This window comes from Puma concolor, chromosome D3, assembly GCF_028749965.1.
Source record: "Puma concolor isolate L17-30 chromosome D3, mPumCon1.1.hap2, whole genome shotgun sequence".
NCBI classification, from domain to species: Eukaryota; Metazoa; Chordata; class Mammalia; order Carnivora; family Felidae; genus Puma; species Puma concolor.
In genome coordinates this window covers 45,905,522-45,926,374 of record NC_141678.1, presented here as the reverse complement: position 1 = coordinate 45,926,374, position 20,853 = coordinate 45,905,522, and the positions used below count along the sequence as shown (strand labels likewise).

The 20,853-nt window shown below is 41.2% G+C and overlaps 2 long non-coding RNA genes across 3 annotated transcripts in view; one reads left to right on the top strand and one right to left on the bottom strand.

Moving 5' to 3' along the window:
* LOC147575545 (uncharacterized) overlaps positions 1–20,853 on the bottom strand; it is a 52,667-nt gene that overhangs the window by 5,912 nt on the left and 25,902 nt on the right. The window contains exons 2-3 of one of the 2 annotated variants that reach the window (XR_015242493.1): positions 6,304–7,254; positions 5,063–6,273 (exon numbers count right to left, since the gene is read on the bottom strand). This is a non-coding gene — a long non-coding RNA (uncharacterized LOC147575545). Of the gene's footprint in view, positions 1–5,062; positions 6,274–6,303; positions 7,255–20,853 lie in introns of those variants that run through there. The other variant, XR_015242494.1, reaches the window with a different exon arrangement.
* Positions 5,768–20,831, top strand: LOC147575546 (uncharacterized). The gene is made up of 3 exons (XR_015242495.1): positions 5,768–5,834; positions 19,869–19,933; positions 20,636–20,831. It is a non-coding gene; the product is annotated as an uncharacterized LOC147575546 (long non-coding RNA).

Sequence of the window (20,853 nt, the reverse complement as noted above, 5' to 3'; positions counted from 1 at the left end):
GAGATTGAGTCCAACCACCAGTGACCAATGGCTTAATTGATCATGCCTGCCTGTGCAATGACAGCTCCATAAACCCCCCTAAACACTGGGTTTGGAGAGCTGCTGGGCTGGTGAATGTGGGGAGCTGGGAGAGTGACATCAGAGAGAGCACTGAAGGCCCACGTCCCTCCCCTATGCCTTTCCCTGTGTGTCTCTTCCATTTAGCTGTTCCTGAGTTGAATCCTTTATAATAAATCAGACATAGTAGGTAAAGTGTTTTCCTGGGTTCTGTGAACAGTTCTGGCAAATTTTCAAACCTGAGGAGGGGATTGTGAAAACCTTGAGTTTATAACCAACTGGTCAGAAGTATCAGTGGTAAACTGGGACTTGTGGCTGGCATCTGAATGGGTGACAGTCTTGTGGGTTTGAGCCCTTAAAGCGGTGGGCTCTGTACCAATTCTGGGTGGTGAGTGTCAGAACTGAATTGAACTGTATGACACCCAGTCAGTGTCCAGAGAGCTGGAGAATCTGTTGATGTGGAGGGAAAAAAAACCCTCACCTGGTGTAAGAAGTGGTGTGAGTGAAAATGTGTTACAAGTGCCCTTTTTTAAGGACTGAGAATTCTACAACACCAAAAAAATTAGCACTAAGGGTGAGAATGGAATGGAAGAGGGACATTTAATACATTTTTGGCTGTGTTTCTGTTCTTCTTTTGCTCTTGGACAAGCTGTTTAAAAAACAGTTTTAAGCAGCCTTTTTGATAAAACTATTTGTTTAGGGGTGCCTGGGTGGCTCAGTCGGTTAAACATCTGACTCTTGATTTCAGCTCAGGTCATGATCTCACGGTCGGAGCCTGCTTGGGATTCTCTCTCTCTTTCTGCCTCTCTCTCTCTCTCTCAAAATAAATAAAGAAACTTAAAAAACTTATTTGTTCGGGTGCCTAGGTGGCTCAGCCGGTTAAGCCTCCAACTTTGGCTCAGGTCATGACTTCACGGTTCATGAGTTCAAGCCCTGAGTCAGGCTCTGTGCTGACAGCTCAGAGCCTGGAGCCTGCTTTGGATTCTGTGTGTCCCTCTGTGACCCTCCCCCATTTGCACTCTGTCTCTCTCTCTCTCACTTTCTCTCTCTCTCTTAAAAATTAACAAACATTAAAAAAATTATTTGTTCATTTGGTTTTTGGGGGTATTGTTTTGTTTGGTTAAGACAAATGAAAGCTACCTGAGACACAGTGTTGAGTATCAGGTAGCTGATATTTGCAGTATTGTGCCTGGCCCATCCGCAGTGGGAAGGACTCAGCAGGCTGAGATCCAGAAGTGACCTGTTGGCTATATTAGTGCCGCTGGACAAACAGCTGGGCCAGGAATGTTTTCTCAGCCTGGCCCAGGGAGGCCGCACATCTGTCCTGGCCTGTTGACCTGCTTTCTGCAGCCAGCACGGGACACAGGGCCAGCAGAGGCGATGCCATAAATTAATGATATGTGCATAACGTTCAAAGTGCTTCACATACCTCACGCTATGTGAAATTAACATTGTGCTTATAATTTGTTTCTTAGAATCTAAGTGTGTCCACTTTACAAAGATGAATCTGTAACACATTCTCTAAACATAGCCCAAGAATTTTAAAAGACCAAAATAAGATTTTTAGGCAGAAGCACCCTTGCTTTCAATGAGTAACATGCCACATGCTTGGGGTTTGAATAAACTTGAACTTCATAGTTCATTTTAATATTTGTCTTTGATCAGCTTTTTGCTAACGATCCATCAAGACACATTTGAGCAGCTCCTTGGAAAACACTTCATGCACAATGCACTGTGCTAGAGGCATTATTTCACGTCCTATTCAGGCTCTGTGGAAGATAAAAGTATTCTTTTCAGTTTAGTGTTCAGAAGAAATCCCTTCACCAATTTATATTAGTATTAGCAATTTTGAATCTATTAAAATGTGGAACAGAATAAGATTGAAAGTTCAGAATAGAGAGCTGAGTACAGTCTTTCTAAAAACTCAGTTACCAATACACTAAAGTGATGTGTCCAAGCTATGGTCTTCCTAGAAACTGTCTAGAAAACTGTCTTCACAGAAACTCTGTAGTAGTCCCTCGTGCCCGAGTGTTTTATGCCAAACAGTAGTATGTGAACAATATCAACTGCTTAGAGGCTCCAGTGTTTCCCACGGAGCACAGGCAGTTGTTATCAGACGTCTGTATGTTGTGAAATGTTTACAGCTTCTCAAAAGCTCTTCATTAAGAGAAATGTGCTCCAGCAAGCATACCAAAAGCAACAACAGCCACATACTCTCTCTCTCTCTCTCTGTCTCTCTCTCTCTGTCTCTCTCTCTCTCTCTCTCACACACACACACACACACACACACTTCAAAAATTCAGAACATTCATGCCTGTGTCAACATGATTTCAGATAAGAACCAACCAAGAACCCAAACACGGTGTTGGCAAAGCCAGCAAATAAAGAGAAACACAGTGTTCTGCTGGCCCTCACCTCATCTGCCTCCAAGGGGACTATATTTTAAAGCATTTTTTAAAAGTTTTATTTATTAAGTAATCTCTACACCCAACTTGGGACTCAAACCCATGATCCTACGATCAAGAGTCACATGCTCTTCGGACTAAGCCAGCCAGGTGCCCCTTGATACGTTTTATTATATAGCCAACCCCATCCTATTTGTGTCTATTTGGGCATTTTACTAGGAAGTACTGTTTCTAACTTTTAGAAGAAAAAATATCTTTCCTTAATTACAAGGCTGTGGATGTCAGAAACTTAATTAAGTTACAAAAGATGTATGATAAATAGTTCTTGAAAATCACATTGAGAAGGGGCACCCCTGGGGGGCTCAGTCAGTGGTTAAGTGGTCAGCTCTTGATTTTGGCTCAAGTCATGATCTCGTAGTTAGTGGGTTCCATCCCTGTGTTGGGGATCCGCCATCAGCGCAAGCCTGCTTGGGATTCTCTGTCTCCCTCTCTCTCTGCCCCTCCCTTGCTCGCCCACTCTCTCTTAACATAAATAAACTTAAAAAGCAATCATATCGAGAAGGAACATGATTTGCTTTGTTTTATTTTAAGTTTATTTTTATGTATTTTGAGAGAGACATAGAGAGCAGTGGCAAGGGTGGCAGGGCAGGGGTGGGTAGTGTGTGCAGAGACAGAGGGAGACAGAATCCCAAACAGGTTCTGCACTGTTAGCACAGAGCCCAATGTGGGACTCGAACTTCTGAACCACGAGATCATGACCTGAGCCAAAATCAAGAGTCGAACGCTTAACTGACTGAGCCACTCAGTCCCCCCCGATGATTTATTCTAGGCTACCATGAGTAGTAGCACCCCAAATATACGTGAATTACACAGCAGGTTTATTTTGGCCACAGTTTGTCTCATAGCTCATTATAGATTTATCAACTCTTGGTGGAGAGTTTGATGGATCAAAGCTTTTCAAGCTGGTTCCAGATACCATACTGCTACTGATTCAGTTACCAGCATTTCAGTAAATATTATTTGAAAGCATCCCAGCCCATCATTCACGATACATTTAAATGAATCTCTCTGTCAGGTTTGGTACCCATTTTCAGAAAATCAAAAAGTGAGTAAATAAAAAGGAATCTATCCCTAGAGAGAAAAAGAGAACATTTGCACACAAACTTCTCCCTTGGATTTGATTACATGAAAGCACCCAGAGGCCATGAATTTGGTTCATAGTGAGACACTGTGCTCATTCCTTTTCTTGGGAATGTATCTGGGCTGTTTGTCCAAGGGTGGCCAGTGACACTTCCCTGTGTGAGGCCAAGGCGTTGGGGCGTTTGGCCAAGAGAGGTGAGAGATGGGAGGCCAGAGAGCAAAGAGGCCTGAGGGCCCCAGCAGCAGTGAGTTGGTGACAGGTGTGCCATGGAAGGTGAGGAGCTGGACTACCTCAATAGGAAGGCCACCTGCCAGCCAGGAGAGGCGTTTGAGTTGACGTCCTAAACCAAGACATGGCCAACGGATGAGGCCTTTGTTCTTTTTCTTTCCTCCCCCCCAAATACTGTACTTTCCACAAATGCGTCCTCTCTTTTCTTTCTACAGTTACTCAAAATCTGCCCCTCTTTTCTTCATTATTATTTATTTTTGAGAGAGAGAGAGAGAGAGAGAGAGAGAGAGCGCACGTAAGAATGCAGGAGGGGCAGAGAGAGAGGGAGACAGAGAATCCCAGGCAGGCTCCATGCCAGCAGTACAGAGCCTGATGCGGGGCTTGAACTCAGGAACCGTGAGATCGTGATCTGAGCCGAAATCAAGAGCCGGCTGCTTAACTGACTGAGCCACCCAGACACCCCAAAACCTGGCCCTCTTTTAACATCAGGGTTCCATCCCTTGGTTCCACGAAGCACCCCCTGCTGATCTGAGCCACATTCTTCGACTTTCTTTCACTTATGCTATTAACCGTTTGTGCAGTTCATTTAGGACTTAATCTTAGGGTATCTTTTGATGTTCAGAATTATTCTTTCAATGTGTCTTGTTTCGCTAAGCCAGACTAGGAACTCCTTGAAGTTAGGACCTGATCAATAGTGTGCATGGCCAGACCAGGCATGCTTTTTCCAGCAGTCAGCCTTGCTCGAACAATGATGGATGGAGCCACTGGCCTATGGTTTATTAGACTTTTCCTTAATGAGGACAGGATGATTCCAGAGCCTGAGGCGAGTGTTGAGTCGCAGGGTAAGTGACCTCCTGCAGGCGTGTTGGGGATGAGCGTAAGTTCCTGGCAATGCTTTCTCACTATTTATCCTCTTATCATTTTGCTCTCCAACTCTCTTTAACCATGTTTGTGCTAACTTTTCTAGATTAGAGGAAATTCTCCCCTCTTTCTAAAACCTGCAAATGTTAGATTCTTTAAAAAAATTTTTTTTAACATTTATTTATTTTTGAGAGAGAGTGCAAGCAGGGCAGGAGCAGAGAGAGGGGGACAGAGGAGCCAAAGCAGGCTCTGCGCTGTTAGCCATGAGCCCGATGGGGGGCTCGAACTTGTGAGCTGTGAGATCATGACCTGAGCCGAAGTCAGATGCTCCACCAACTGAGCCACCCAGGCTCCCCTGTTATATTCTTATTATACCTGAATATGGTGTTGACTCTTGAATCTCATCAAGCCTCTAACCATTTAACCTTTGGCTTTCCTGACCCACTTCTCGCAATTCCATGTGGGTCTTTATTATTCAGCCTTTACCATTTACCCTTCCTATTCATGGACCATGTGACTCTAACATCAGATTAATAGAAGAGTGCCTCAGTGGCCACTTTGGCACTTTGGTCTCCTCGCATCACTGCTGTTCAATGGGGGCACTGCTGGCATTGAGAGAGCAGGTCTGTGGTCCTTGGACTGAAAGAGTTGGAGCATCCTGGCCTTCCATCACTGAGAACCAGCACTGCCAGGGATTTACAATAAGCAAAAATGTCCCCCCAAATTTCCAAGTGGCTCCTTGTTGAGTCACACTGCTTGAGATCTGCCTTTAGATCTTTCAGAAACACACATTTTCTCCCTAAATGGGATTGTTTGTGCCTCTGTCAATACACTGTTTCTTTTTTGAAGGCTTGTCATATTTTAAAGTCATTCTTCCTTTTAAAGTTTTTTTTTTTTTTAGCCTTGGAATGAGTCATACATTATTTTATTTTGTTTTCTTTTGTTTTACTTATTATTATGGGAAATGTGGAACACACACAAATAGCGTAGTATAAGGAACCCCCATGGATCCATCACCTCGTTTTAACAATTATGACCTCATAGACATTCCTGTTTTTTTCTATACAGCTGCCTACGATTCTCCACCTACTCCGCCCGCTGCCATTAGGTAATTTTGAAGCAAATCACAGACATCATTCATGGTATGTAACTATTTGATAAACTTTATGGTATCTTTATTTTTTTTTTAAGCCAACAAGGATTAAGGTGGAAACATTTGCTTAATTCTCCAGGACCCCACCCTTCTATATCACCTCCACATTCCTTCTGCTTCACCAAACATAAATCTTGTGTTGTAACTATTCCTACTTGCTTGCTTCCTCTATTTCCTGAGACAATGCCAGGACAAGTCAAGACTTTGTCACATGCTCTGTTTTTAGCAGCTATTTGTATCATACAAGTCTTTTTTTTTTTTTTTTTAATGTTTATTTTTGAGAGAGAGAGACAGACAGACAGACAGACTGCGAGCAGGGGAGGGGCAGGGAGAGAGGGAGACACAGAATCCGAAGCAGGCTCCAGGCTCTGAGCTGTCAGCATAGAGCCCAACGTGGGGCTCAAACCCATGAACTGTGAGATCATGACCTGAGCCACCCAGGTGCCCTTGTATCATACAAGTCTTACTGCTGTATGTTTAATCTGTGCTAGCGTGGTGATCTGTATTAGCCAACTGACATCCACATCTCCTCTTGGGTAAAGCAAAATGTAGTTTAACACCACCCAAATATCACTTCTATTTCTGCCTCTCTGTATTTCCTGGAAAGCTCTCGACCAGGCTGGGAACTCTGAGTCCATGATTTAACCAGCCCTCCTGTTTTTTTCCTTACCTGTCCTGCTAATTTGGAAAATGTGTGTCCTTCTGATGTACTCACATTTCAATTCTCATCCAAGCATTTAATGAAAGCAAAAAGGTTGCTTTTCAGTTGTGTTTATAAAATAGTTTAAAATTGAAGAGAATATAAGTCGAGTCCATTAACGGTTGAGTGCTAATATTCAACAGAATATAGGGATGATTGGTTCTTTGTCATGACTGGTTCTTAAATAATTAGGACAATCAGTGTGTGCAGCTTTCTTCCTTTACACCCTTGTGGGATGCATTTGCTGGCTATTTGATTCCTTAGTGGTTAAAATTGATTAACCTTGCTGACTTTGGGGGCAGCTCTTTGAACACAAATTGATGAACCTTAATCTGTAGCCATCTTAAGTGCCAAACCATTAACACTGAAGCCCCTGGACTCTTCAGTTCATGTGGGGAGTCATTATCTTGACCTAGAATGCAACTTGTCAGACAGTCGCTCACTGAATCGTGGCTATCCCCTTGGATTTTTTCCCACAGATGTAGCTCCCCTCCAACTTCTTGCCTCTAGATGGGTGCTAAAAAGATCTGTGTTAACAGTTTAAAGGATTACTATATACTGGGACTGCAAGCAGATTGAGCAGAAGGAAGGGGATGTTGGGTTACCTGATTGGCTCAGTTGGTTAAGCATCCAAATCTTGATCTCAGCTCAGTCTTGATCTCAGGGTCGTGAGTTCAAGCCCCTGCATTGGGCGCTGGGTGTGAGCCTACTTTTAAAAAAATAAAAGAAGGAAAGGGATGTTAAATGCTCATATCGAACACTCTATAAGAACACTTAGATTATTATATTGAATTTGTGAGTGCACTATTGTTTAGAATAGTCTTGTCAAAATACTTCTCTAAGTTCCACTCCTAAAAAGACATAATTTTGACTGCTTTATCTTCCTTTGTGCTTAACATTAACCGTAGGTCAAAGGGTACAGTGGTATTATTACTATAATTTTTATTGGCATTGGCTAAACACTGAGAGGGATTTAAGTAACTTGCCTAAAATCAAACAGTTCATTAGCAAGGAGTCGGGAGTCTCTGTCTCTGCTAGAATAGACAGTATTTTGCCAACCTTGTCCACTCAGTCTGTCTGCTTTTGCCAAAATCACAGTTTCTCATTATTCAGTCCAGAAAAATGCCATCAGCAAATGAGTAAGCCATCATCATGAGCTACAGTGTGGAAGCACCTGGAGACCAGAAGGATCCTCATCCTTGCCTATTTTCCCAAGTTGCTGTGACAACTAAAAGTATACATGTATGTGAAAGTTCTTGTAAGCTATGAACTTCTATTCAAATGAAGATACTGATGATGATACTAATGGCATTTGACATCTGGGAAGTATTTTCAGTGAGTCAGTCCTTGAGCTGAATTCTTTATGCATCATCTCATTTACTCCTCCTTTATGTGCTATAAAGTCTACTCAGACCAATCCCACCCCAAATCATTATTGTTTGCTAAAAAAAATACAAAAGGGACAAGAAAACCCAATGTACACCCCAAATAAGTCCAATCAAACGCTTCACCATAACTTTCTCTTACATTCATAATTTATCACTCACTTAACAGAGGTTCTAAGAATCTAAATACACATATTTATTTAAAAATTTTTTTTATTTATTTTGAGAGAGAGAGAGAAAGAATGCAACATGAGCAGGGAAGGGGCAGAGAGAGACAGAGAGAATCCCAAGCAGGCTCTGTGCTGTTAACACACTGAGCCTGATGCAGGGCTTGATTTCACAAACCGTGAGATCATGACCTAGGCTAAAATCAAGAGTCCAACACTTAACCGAATGAGCCACCCAGGTGCCAATAAATATATATATACACTCCTACAGCAACTTATGTATGTATGTATGTATGTATGTATGTATGTATTATTTGAGAGAGAGGGAGTGCAAGCCCTGGAGAGGGGCAGAGAGAGAGAGAGACAATCTGTTTTTTAAGTTATTTATTTTGAGAGAGAGAGCATGAGCAGGGTAGGGGTGGAGAGAGAGGAAGACAGAGAGGGAGAGAGAATCCCAAGAATCCGACATGGGACTCGATCCCATGACCTTGGGATCATAACTTGGAAATCAAGAGTTGGACACTCAACCAACTGACCCACCCAGGTGCCCCGTGACTTGCAATTTATAAACAAGAGCAAGGCTTATCTTCTTCAAAATTGTCACTTGAATAATTATCCATGGCTACCCCTTGGGTCCAAGTTCCTCTAGGCGGTGGCCTCTTTCCTCACTCCTACTCTTCAATATAACAGAAAGAGAAGCCTTTAAAAGCAGTTAATGTGAAACCAAGCTAAGACTGATAATCAGAGCCTGAGAAGAGGAAATGCCAGCTTCTTTTAAGATGATGTTACTTCCTTTTTATAGACTAAAAACCAGTCTTTTCATAGTGGCTTGTCAAGGCATAAGTGGCAATGTGGTTCCTAAATGTCTAACAAAAGGGAAATACCTTAAATTATAGTACAGTCATAAAATGGAATATTATGAGCCAATTAAAATGATTTTTCAATGAGAAAAATTACAGAGGAAATCCTCAAAATAAAATGGTAAATGATAAAAATCAGATATGTAACTGTTTGTGTGGTATGTCCATAGGTTGTTTTACATACACACACACACACACACACACACACACACACACACACACACACAACATGATTCAAATGTTAACAGAGGTTAACTTTGGATGTTGAAGTTATGAATTTTCAAAAATTTTAACTATTATACTTTCTCTTATTTTCTAAACATTCTATAATGAATATTTATTATTTTTATAATAAAAAAAAGATGGAGGAAAATAATAGAAGGGTTAAATATTGTGGTTTAAACGTAGACAAGATTCTCTGAAGACTATAGTTTCCAATAGTAAATACGTGGTTTTAATAGTCCTATTTACTTGTGAATAGAAATATGATCTTCCTATGTTGTTTCCCCTTATTCTAGGTGGTTTTAGCAGATTCCTATTTGCACTACATGGTTCTGATCTTGCCAGCATGTACAGAATTTCCCAGGAGTACTTGCTGAATGTTTTGGGCAAATGGCTTTCAGATGAGTGGGGCTCAGCCCAGCTCAAGGGATCCTGCAGTGCACTAAGACTTTCCTTCTAATTTAAAGGAGATTATTTAAATTTGCCTAAAGCTCTCAATGTGCTACTTGAAAGTTCTGCTAAACATAGAACCAAACCGAGAAAAACCTCTAGGGAATACATTTGGCAAAAATAGGAGTAAGATGCATTTTTATGAGTAGGTATTTGAATGTTAAGTGTGGAAAAGAAAGACATTTATTAATTGGAGATAAACTCCTGAAAATCACTTAAAATGTAAATATGGGACATGATTATAATGCAGAGGTATTATTTTCTCCCTTAGAAGAGGATTTTTACGGGTGCCTGGGTGGCTCAGTCGGTTAAGCATTGCTGATTGTGTTGCTGTTTGCTGTCGGACCCCTTCCCTGCCTCCCCCCGGCTTCTGTTCTGCCTCTCTCTATCTGCTATTTCAGGGAACAACATTTCTCAGGTCCTTGCCCTCTGGCCTTGATGTAGCTTCTATTTAGCCATTGGAAGCTCCTGGAAGACTGGAGTGGGGAGAAAGGGAGAAGCCATGATGCTTTCCTCCCTCTCTCTCTTCCTTGGGTGGTGTCTTTGGTTCTAGCTTTTTCTCCTCTTTGGTATCAGCTTCTGCCAGGTGATGCTGAATCCTGGCTTCCATGAACACTCTGCCCTCTCAGCCTTGGTAGCTTCCAGCTGTTGCTAATCTCTTTTTGGCTTCTCCACTCGTTCATCAATTATATATTGAATTCCTTCTATTAAATTCCCTCCGAAATACTCAAACTGGCTTCTGCTTTTCACACTAGACTCTGGCAATACAACTGGTTGTAATTTAGGATCGTGTTGGGAAAGACACCCAGTTCAAGGGAACATACATAAGGGAAGCAAAGTAAAGACAATTTCAGAGACCCACTGCACCATCAGATATTTTGTCACAATGGCATCAGGCGAAATGCAGGGGCTGCATGAAGTGGGGTTTCTTTATGCAAAGAGATTTAGAGAGAGTTTTAAGCATGTGTTGAAAGAAAAACAAAAGTTGGCTATCTTAACAATCTGGGTTTGATGGCTAATAACTGGTGAATTGTTTATGTATCATAGGGAGAGTCCATTTATTTCTTTAGGAATGAGCTATGGAGCTTCAAACAATACCTGTTCTCTTGAGTAGAAGCCTTCTGAGAACATCCAAATTTAATAAAAACTGAACAAAGCCTCAATACAGGATAATGTCTCCTATGGCTGTGCTAATCATGATTGGGCAACAGAGCGTATTTAATTTTTAAAAAGCCACTTTGAGATAATTACTAGCTGCTTTTTAAATTTTAAAATTCTCAACTCTGTATTTATTAAGTCAGGACCATAATTTGTGAAATCAAAGAATTACCAGTTGCTATAGTTTTGTCACCAGTGAGGAATCCTTATGATAGAGGCAAGAATAGAACAGTTACCGACTGAGCCCTATAAAGAAAGAAGGCAAATAAGGTGTGCTCAGTACATAGTAGAGAAAAATCTTTTTTTAAAAGGCTTATTTATTTATTTTGAGAGAGAGAAAGAGAGAGAGAGAGAGAGCATGAGTGGGGGAGGTGCAGAGAGAGAGAGAGACAGAGAATCCCAAGCAGGCTTGCATAGTCAACACAGAGCCTGATGTGGGGCTTGTACCCATGAACCATGAGATCATGACCTGAGCCCAAATCAAGAGTCAGATGCTTAAGCGACTAAGCCACGCAGGCGCCCTAGAAAAATCTTACTTGAATGAATGCATGCATGCCTGAAATTATCAGTGAACAGGAACAGGGAATTCATTCTGTCTAGACTTAGTAGTATCTTTTAAGCAAGGTTTTGAAGAATGGTGAGTCATTGTGGAGGCAAGAGCAGGATGAGATTTCAGGAAGATCCAAAAAGTAGAATGGAGAAAGTGAGCAGTGGCCAAGTGAGGCTGGGGTAGGCAAGGCTGGCTTTGTAGGTCAGATAATCAGTTTTGACTTCCTTTTATGAACAGAAGGGCATGGAATTCTTTTGAGTTGAGGAATGACATGATCACAACTCTGCTTTGCGAGTTCCTTGCATGTACAAGTTCAATATAGATTTGTCAAATTAAATTTCTGAAAGATGATAATGAAACAGCAGCTAAAAATTCTTCTGAAAATAATTCCTCTTCAGGTTAGGAACATTTTCCTGCCAGGTGTGGTTAATACCTATTGTTGGTTTCCTAGCAACCATACATCTTTTTGGTGGAGAAAACAGAAGGGTCAATTGAACATCTCCATTTAGAATCACTCAAGGGACAGTGTATCTCCAAGGAGACACTTGCCTCATTTGTTCCCTCAACTTCCAGAGAATACAAGTGGGTCAGAAGGGATAACTGAGGTTTGGGGTGGGGTGGGATCATGTTTCTGCAGGAAGGTTGGGGAGTACAGGGTGGGGGAAGGGTGCAGCCTTCTCCACCATGCATCAGAATAAGGTTTGCATAGAAAACTTAAGCACAAAGGAATTTGCAGAGAGAGGCTCAGATGAAATGGGAGGCATGAAGCTGTCAGATGGGCTCCAAGGGTGAGATTTGGGTGAGACAGGAGAAAGATAGAAGGAGTGAAGGGCAGAGACATCACCAAGACACTGAGTATCTTTTTGGTAATCCTTAGGACAGTCCTCAAGGAAGTTGTTATGATGTCAAATTGATAGATGAGCAAACAGAGACCTGTAGGAGGTAAGGGGCTTGACCAACCTAGCCAGACCAGGGTCTCATCATTTCAAGGGCAAGGAGCACAAGCAAAAAACTCATCCACCCACCATGGTCACTTGTGGCCACCTTGGACTAAGTCCACTCTCTGCTGATCTTCCTTGACTTCTCCTTGGCATCTGCTCCTTTCCCACTTCCTCTTAAAAACATTGCATGGTTTCTGTCCCCACTTCCCCCCTTCACCTCCTAACCCTCCAGCTCCTCCTTGTAGGCATTCTTGACAGGTATCTCTTCCTCTGGTAATGCCTTCCTTCTTCTGAGAGGTGGTGTACTGGGAGCTCCGTACCCAGCCTCTTCTCTTCTCACACTACAAACCCTCTGCGATGATTTGTCTACTGCCCTGACTTCAACCTCCCCTAACACTGGACTGATGATCTGTCAGTGTAGGTCTCTGCTTCAGACAGTTCAGCTGCCTCCAGTCCCATATTCCTTAGTATGCATGTAGCTATTCCACAATCATTTCAAATACCATAGCAGAACCCATCATTCCTACCCTGAAGTCTCCATCTGATTCAGCATTCTGTTAGGAGTTTCTCATCAGGGGACAATTTGTTTCAGAGACAGGGCCACTGTATCTCTAGGCTTCCTTTCAGATCTCAACGATCCAACTCTGTGATCACAGAACAAACACTACATCACAACCTGAACTTAATGCCAACGCGCCTCCTCCAAAAGGGAAAATAAATCTCAATCTGCAATGTTCTTGACTCTATCAGGTGAGAAGAGGAGGGGATGAGGAAGAGGAGGGAGGGAAAGAGACCCTCATAGAACTGGGTCAGCACCTGCTAGGAATGAAGTCGGTTGTTTAGCAACAGTACCCTCTCCTCACCTCCCCCTAGATATCAATTTGTGATATTCCATTCCTCTCTCCTTCTTTCAGGCTTGCTCTCAGTGTTTATTTCAGGCAGATTTTACCTATATAAAATCGGAAGGGAGGGGATGCATTTATCATGTTCTTAATGCTGACATAGCTGAATATGGAATTTTCAGATCATAGAGAAATGCACAATCCTTCAAATGAAATTGCCTTCTTTTGGCCATTATTTATTTAACAAAAATTTATTGAATGTGTCTGCAATGTGCTTGACACTCTGCAAAGTACTCAGTTGAAAAATCTTCCATAGGAAGTTTTGAAAACTGAAATGAATTCCTTGTGTCCAAGGAGGACTAACAATTGGTGGAGACATCACACATTAACATTCTAACTTTAGGAACATATGTGGGTTGCTGGACATAATATCAAAAATCAATTGCATTACTATATGCCGGTAATAAACATCCTGAAAAATACCATTTATAACAGCAACAAAACCGCAACTTATCTAGGAGTTAAACTAACAAATGATGTATAAGACTTAGTGAGAAGGAAAAAAAAATGCCTTGGCATGGAGAAAACTATAAAACTCTATGAAAAAAATATTTTAAGAAATCTAAGCAAATGGAAAACATACATTGTATTTGTGGTTGGGAAGACATAAAATCCTAAAGAGTCAATTCTCTCTAAAGTAATCTGTGAATCCAATAGAATTTAAAATTTTTAAAAGTTATTTGTTTATTTATTTTGAGAGAGAGAGTGCATGCATGTGCAAGTGTGAATGGAGTCGGGGCAGAAGAATCCCAAGCAGGTTTTGCATTACCAGCACGGAGCCCAGCTTGGGGCTCGAACTCATGAGCCATGAGATCACGACCTGAGCTGAAATCAAGAAGGGGGACACTTAACCAACTGAGCCACCCAGGTGCCCCAATCCAATAGAATTTAGATGAAAAATCCTGATTGATATTTTGTGGATCTCTGTAAGCTTATTCTAAAATTAATACAGATAAGTAAAGAGCTAATAGCAACCACAGTAATTTTATTTCATTTTATTTTATTTAGATCTATCTATCTGTTTGTTTATTTATTTATTTATTTATTTTTAATTTTTTTAACGTTTATTTATTTTTGAGACAGAGAGAGACAGAGCATGAATGGGGGAGGGTCAGAGAGAGGGAGACACAGAATCTGAAACAGGCTCCAGGCTCCGAGCTGTCAGCACAGAGCCCGACGCGGGGCTCGAACTCACAGACCGCGAGATCATGGCCTGAGCCGAAGTCGGCTGCTTAACCGACTGAGCCACCCAGGCGCCCCTCTATCTGTTTATTTAGAGAGGGAGAGAGAGCATGGGGGAGAGGCAGAGAGAGGGAGAGAGAGAGAAAGAATCCCAAGCAGTCTCCACGCTGTCAACATAGAGCCCAACGTGGACTTTAACTCACAAACAGTGAGATCATGAACTGAGTCAAAATCAAGAGTCAACGCTCAACTGACTGATCCACCCAGGTACCCCAACCATGGTAATTTTAAACACAAAGAAAATGGCAGGAGATATTAGGACTTCTTACAATATTGCAGGAATTATGGAAGTGTGACACTGGTGCAGAAATGGAAAAAGCACACTACAAGAACAGAACAGGGACCCCAAAACAGACTTATGCATAAAGGAGTCTTTATACACAAACGAGATGGAATTATCAATTAGTGGGGGAAAGGTGGACAGTTTAGTAAATGGTGCTGGGAAAATTGGCTCTCCATAGGGAAAAAGAATTAATCACATCACCATCCTACATCATAAGCAAAAAACTTTTGCAGAGAGCTTAAACAAGAAGAATAAAACTTTAACGTTTATTTATTTTTGAGAGACAGCATGAGCAGGGGAGGGGTAGAGAGAGGGAGACACAGAATCTGAAGCAGGCTCCAGGCTCCAAGCTGTCAGCATAGAGTCCGACGTGGGGCTCAAACCCACCAACTGTGAGATCATGACCTGAGCCAAGGTCTGAGTTTAACTGACTGAGCCACCCTGGTGCCCCAAGAGTAAAACTTTAATAGCCTAAAGAGTATAGGTGAGAATATCTTTATAAGCCTGGGTGAGGGAGTAATTTCTTAAGACTCAAAAACACAAAGCAAAGGAAAAGATTAATATGTTTGTTAAAGGAAATTTTCAGAAAAGGTAAAATCATACAGACATAAAATTAACACATATTAAAGATTTTATTTACAGTGAGCCTGGCTGGCTCAGTCAGTGGAGCGTGTAACTCTTGATCTCCAGGTTGTGAGTTTGAGCCCCATGTTGGGTGGAGAGGTTGTTTGAAAAGAATAAAACCTTAAAAAAAAGATTTTATTTACTTCATTATTAATGAGGGAACCAGGCAGACATTACAACTGTTAAAATGAGAAAGCAGAGAACCACAAATTTATAGGGAATAAAGGCATGTTGAAATAAATTTCCACAGGCAGGTTTGGGGAAGGGGATTAAGGAGTATGAGCAGACTGAGTCAAACTGCCACCAGACAGAATTTTATTTTCATGTCCAGAGACAAGAATTATTTTACATAGCTATCAGTATCTGCAATATAAAATTTGTAAAATAGCTCAAAACAATGAGCAGCTAAAATCCAATAACCTGGAAAAATGAGCTCTAAACAATGCATAATTTTCCCTGGAGAACACCCAGCAATCCTTCATGTTTATTCCAAATGTCCTAAATATTTGAGTATATTAAAAAAAAAAAAACCTTTGATCTATCAAAAGACATTATAAATTAAGTGAAAACATAAGCCAGAGTAAGAGAAGCTTTTTGTGATGCATATAATTAACAAAAGATTCTCCAAAATATGTAAAGAATTTCTACAAATCAATGAAAAAATGTAAAAATACCAGTAGAAAATGGGCAAATGTTATGAACAGGCAATTCAGGAAAGAGAAACAAAGAGAAACAGAGTGACAAATATGCTCAACCTCACCAGTGGTGAGAAAAATGAAAATTAAACCACAGTGACATAACACTTCACATTTGCTAGATTGGAACAAAATAAAGCAGACTGACAATTACAAATGTTGGGGACCACACAGTGCCATAGGAAAAAAATACCGTGAAAATGTGAATTGGTACAACCACTAAAACAACTGGGTTATTGCTAGTAAAATTAAAGATGTGTATGTCCTCAAACAGTGTAATTTATTTCCTGGGATTTTCTTCTACATGTGCGCAAGGAAATAGAAACATTTTGGGGCACCTGGGTGGCTCAGTCGGTTAAGCGTCTGACTCTTGATTTCAGCTCTGGTCATGATCTCACAGTTCGAGCCCCACATCAGGCTCTGTGCTGACAGCGCAGAGCCTGATTGGGATTCTCTCTCTCTGCCCCTCTCCCACTTGTTTGTACTCTCTCTCTCAAAAGAAATAAATAAATTAAAAAAAAAAAAACCAAGACTATTTTGACAGCATGGCCTATAATAGCAAAATATTAGAAAACATTGAAGGGGCCATCGACAGAATTTTAAAAATTGTGATATGTCTATACAAAGGAGTGCTATATAGCCATTAAAATGAAAGAATCAGAGCTACATGTGTGAACAAGGATAAATCCCCCAAACATAATATTGGGTAGAAGAACATGTTGCAGAACAATGCATATGTATGTTATTGTCCATACCAAAACACATATGGAAATGATAAAAAAAAATGTGTGTAATATAGTAGTAACTTCTGGGGTAGGATGCGGGTGGAATCCAGGAGGGCTACAAAGGGTCTCTGTTGTGACTGCTTTATTTCTCAGGCTTCAGAAACTGGATACACAGTGTTTGCTACATTTTCCTCTAAATTGTTATATGTCTTAAGTAGGTGATAGTTTTTTGTCTATGTACCTGGATTATACTTGGTATAAGTAGATTTCAGCCCCAAAGCTAAACCAAAGTCCCCTTTCCCCTTTTCTGTTCATTTCTCTCAGAAATGGACTTCCCGCTCCCCCCAGGCCAAATTTTGTCTCCTAAGGAACCCAGGGAGTGAACTGTAGGTAGATTCCTTCTCTTTTAGGAACACTGACTCTAGCAAGAGCTGGCACAATCTTTGTCAGGAGTGTCTGTCCTCTAGGAGGTGGACTGGATTTGCCTGCCAGCAGCCAGGTGTGGGAAGTCTAGAAGGAAGAGAAAAAAGCAGGTTTCCTTCTTCCCTAAAGGAAAGCCTTTCCTCCTGCCATACTGGGCTTGAAACAAAGCAAGATGTAGTGGGGATCCAGGTGGGGGAGAGAGAGACTTCAGGATAGGAATTCCTGTCCAATTCTGTGAAGGCCAGCTCTAATCTTTCCCCTGACCAATATTAGCCCTGCAGGGCACATGAGAAAACACAGCTCAGGATCCCACAGCAAAATGTGTAAGTCAAGGACCAAACACATCAAGAAGATATAATAACCAGGAATGTATATGTATGTGGAGTAGACATTTATCCTGCCAAGCATCCTCACCCATTTCTCATTTTGAAGGATTCTCTACCTCCCCCTATAGAAGCTCAAAATACCCTACTGTCATTTTGCCAGTGTCTTGTCCTCCAAGGCAAGTCATGAGACCAAGGCTCTGTTGATGGACAAACATTTGCCTCCCTCCATTTAGGAGCTAGTGACACAAGAGAGCAGAAACTACAGAATTTGTCCAGCAGGCTGGGGTCTCCAGCAAGACTGAGTTCCTGTGGCAGCATTTTGGCTCTGCTGCTCACATTCCAGTTGTTGGGAGCTGCTCAAGGCATTGGGGAACAACATGTGTAGCTTTGCAGAGATAGCGTGATATCTGCAGCTTCCTCATGTGGCTTCTTCCTTGGCTTGCTGTGCAGCTCCTGGCTGGGTAGCACTGAGCCCAGTTGTTTTAGGTCTTCCAATAATTCTGGGAGGTACTTTTTCTGCTTAAATGGGCCAAAATCAATTTTGTTTGCAGTGTAGAATCCTGACAGATGTACCTAGCAACACAGCCTTTAAACTGATGAAGTAAAAAGGATAAGAATCACATGGGGAAACTGACAAATGCCTTGATCAGAATGGAAGATGTAAAAGTCATTCTTTCAGAAACTGATAGATCCGGGTGACAAAACATCAACAAAGATTCCGAAGGTTTGAACAAGGTGATTTGAAAACGTGATCTAGGGGTACCTGGCTGCCCCAGTTGGTGGAGGATGTGACTCTTGATCTCAGAGTTGTGAGTTCAAGCCCCATGTTGGGTGTAGAGATTACTTAAAATATATATATTAAAAATAAAACAAGATAAAATAAAATAACATGTGATTTCATACATATGGATATAAATAGAGCCTGATATCTAATAAAAGCAGAATTAAACCAGTCAACATACATGTAATGAGCACATGCTATGTGACAGGCACTGTTCCAGACACGTGGGATACATCAGTGAATAAAATGAAACCTCTCCTCCATATGGTCCCTTGCAGCAACCTCCTCTCAGGAGGCCAGAGTGAGTCCTTCTTCTGCCATGCAGTCACATTCCCCTTGCTCTGGGCTTGGCCTTATCAAAGCATCTTCTCAGCAAAAGCAAGCTTCTTCCTGTAAGGAATTCTTAAACCACTGCTAAGAAACCAAAATTATCTTTATCTTGTTGCACAGAAAATTGACTTTATAATACTTTTATCTAGTGGGGGTGATGAAAATATTCTGGAATTAGATAATGGTGATGGTCACACAACCTTGTGAATATACGAAAGCCCACTGAATTGTACAATTTTAGAGGGTCAATTTTATGGTATGTGAATTATATGTCCATTAAAAAAAAAGATTTAGCAACTGGCCCAGTACCTATCATTCAATAAGGGCTGAATAAATGATAGATGCTATATATCTATCATCTATACAACTATCATCTCCTTTTAGCATTTATCCTTAAAAACAACAGAGATGCTTGGGATATCGTATAATTTTCTAGAATCTTCTCTCATTCACCACTATCATGCAAGTCTGTAGGGACCCTAGAGCTGATAACATCTGTGGCTTTCATATGCGCCATTCTGATTTGGGTTCAGATGTTATGTACTGGGGAGCAGAGGAAGCCTGCATCTTTTCCACTAAGCCTCTCAGGGGTTGATGGTCATCCCCTAGATTATTTGTGCTGTTTAACGAGAGGCAGGACAGGGTCAGTTTATAGTGTCAACCTCTCCTTATATACATAGCCAAAGATAAGGTTAAAATTTAGAGCTCCTGTAGTTAAAAATGTTATTTGTGACTCTCATACAGAGGTATAAAAATTTGCTATTAGACATTTCATTAGGTGCCTTTACAGCTCCCACCCCCCAACATGTTTATATATAGTGTTCATCTTCTAAAAATTAATAAAAAGAAAGCTTTGCAAAAGTTACCAAAACAGGGGCGCCTGGGTGGCTCAGTCGGTTAAACATTCAACTTCAGCTTAGATTGTAATCTCACAGTTTGTGGGTTTGAGCCTTGCATCAGACTCTCTGCTGTCGACACAGAGCCCACTTTGGATCCTCTGTCCCCCTCTCCCTATCCTTCTCCTGCTCATGTGCATGTGCTCTTTCTGTCTCTCTCTCAAAAATAAATAAAACATTTTTTAAAAAGTTATGAAAACACTAAAAAAAGAACCACACTGATGGATGAAAGACACACTGCATTTGAAATGCACATTAAATTTTTACCTGGAATGGTAATCTGAGATACAAATAACTTTTTAGCTGATGTGTATTTTTTAAATTTTAAGAATTATAAAGTTACTTTCTCTTTCTGCAAGATAGCCAAGAGGGGACAAAAGCTGAATTATAAGCCCACACAATTTATGGTTCTTCAGGCTTGCCACTTGGTGAGTAGCAATAAAATAATTTGATAATAGTGAGAGAAACTCAAGAACCCAGGAGGATATTTGATATGGCACTATAAAAAACAAGCCATCATTATAAATTTAAAGGTATTATATAAAATAGCCAACTGGTACACCCAATCCACAAATCACCTTTGACTACAGACTTCAAGGTCATAAAAAAAATGAGGCTGTTTACCCTAAAGTTTGATACAAGATAGTATAAAGAAGACATGTTTTGGGGGTTCTTTTTTTGGTTGATAATATTGCCCTGTGTACCTTCTTAAAGAAGAACAGAGAGAAATTATTTATTTCATTTGGCAACAATACAGTTTCTCTCTTCCAAAGAACTCAAAGTATTTGTACAAGTATTCACTGATAGCCTTGTAGAGATGGAGGAGCAGGGGGGAGGGTGGAGAAGGCTGCAGGGTGGAAAAGTGAGAGAGGATGGAGAATGGGGGAAGATGGAGAAGGGGAGGAGGGTGGAGAAAAGGGACCAGGATGCAGAAGGGGGGAGAGTGGAGAAGAGGGTAGGGTAGAGAAGGGAGAAAGATGAAAAGGGGAAGGTAAGGAGGGGGAAGGTGGAAGTGGGGAGGATGGAGAAGGGGGATGAGGAGGAAGAGTGAAGGAAAAGAAGGAAGGGCCTGCAGGGGCAGGTGCTAAAAATGGTAAAGTAATTTTCCTGTTTTCCTTAATAATTCCCAGGATGTCTACAACCGTGTCAACTCACTACTAAGTCAGCTGCAAATTACTCGGTTCCCAACCTAATATTTGGTGTACAAATGAGGGCACCGTGCTCTGTAAAGTTGTTCTTGCACAGTTGCGTCTGCCTCAGCTGGGAAAACGTGTAAGTATTTGCACAAACCGGTCTGTTATCTCAGAGAATCCAGGATTGTTTCAAAGTGGCTTCAATTCAGTTTAGT